Here is a 1,339-nt window from a genome sequence, read left to right as displayed (position 1 = left end):
TGTTTCGGTCGATATTATGGAGTTAATTCGGAAAAAGTTTGACGTTGTAGGTGACTGAATTTTCGGTTCGTTTCGGTAGCCAAATGTGATGTAAAAAACGAAGCGATTTCTCCTACACACAGACGCTTTCAGGAAAAACTGCGCATTTGGTATGTAACTGAGAGTCTCCTCATTGAAAACATCCGAAGCTCATCAAAGGTAAATGATTTTATTTATTTGGTTATCTGGTTTTTGTGAAAATGTTGCGTGCTAAATGCTACTCAAAATGCTAAGCTAGCTTAGCATACTCTTACACAAATTAGTCAATTGCTATGGTTCAAAAGCATATTTTGAAAATCTGAGATGACAGTGTTGTTAAGAAAAGGCTAAGCTTGAGAGCAGGCGCATTATTTTCATTTTATTTGCGATTTTCAGAAAAAGTAACGTTGCGTTATGCTAATGAGCCTGAGGCTTTAGTCACGATCCCGGATCCGGGATGGGGAGATTCAAGAGGTTAAGGTGGCACCAGGATTTGATCCTGAGAAATTGTATAATAAGGGACATTTTCTGTTGGCGATCTACATAACCTAATCAAGAACACTCTCTCTTTGAAAACATATCCATAAAGTATTTGATTTCAAGTTGACAAAAGGATTTGTACCGGAGACATTTTGAACTGAAGTCTATTGCACTTCCAACTCTGTTATAAACTCTCTGACTGAGAGAAAAACCATCGAATGGGGGACATTTTAGATTTAGTAACATAATCTAAAAAGGACTACTCCAACCCTCAAGATGCACATCAAAAGTACATGATCCAAGGGAGCACCAGGATTTGAATCTGGGACCTCTTGATCTGCAGTCAAATGCTCTACCACTGAGCTATACCCCTCTGCTTGTAACTGTCGAAAAATGGAAAAATGGACTAATAAGGGACATTTCAGCTGGAGATGGACATCACCTAATAAAGTACTCTCTCGCATTGAAAACATACCCATAAAGTATTTGATTTCAAGTTGACAAAAGGAGTTGAGCCTGAGACCTCTTGATCTGAAGTGTATTGCACTTCCACCTCTGGTAGGAACTGTCTGACTGAGAGAACAACCATCTAATGAGGGACATTATAGATTGAGTAGGATAACCTAAAAAGGAGCACTTCCTCTCTCAAGATCCACTTAGAAAGTACTTGATTTAAGGTGGCACCAGGATTTGATCCTGAGAAATTGTATAATAAGGGACATTTTCTGTTGGCGATCTACATAACCTAATCAAGAACACTCTCTCTTTGAAAACATATCCATAAAGTATTTGATTTCAAGTTGACAATAGGATTGTACCTGAGACATTTTGACCTGAAGTC

General features: G+C 38.3%; 1 non-coding gene across 1 annotated transcript; it reads right to left on the bottom strand.

The window, feature by feature from the left end:
* Positions 1–799: 799 nt before the first annotated feature.
* Positions 800–871, bottom strand: trnac-gca (transfer RNA cysteine (anticodon GCA)). The gene has a single exon. It is a non-coding gene; the product is annotated as a tRNA-Cys (tRNA).
* Positions 872–1,339: the final 468 nt, after the last annotated feature.

Source organism: Oncorhynchus masou, unplaced genomic scaffold (assembly GCF_036934945.1).
Source record: "Oncorhynchus masou masou isolate Uvic2021 unplaced genomic scaffold, UVic_Omas_1.1 unplaced_scaffold_17176, whole genome shotgun sequence".
Taxonomy (NCBI): Eukaryota; Metazoa; Chordata; class Actinopteri; order Salmoniformes; family Salmonidae; genus Oncorhynchus; species Oncorhynchus masou.
The sequence above is the reverse complement of the archived record's forward strand: the minus strand, read 5'-3'. Positions and strand labels throughout refer to the sequence as shown.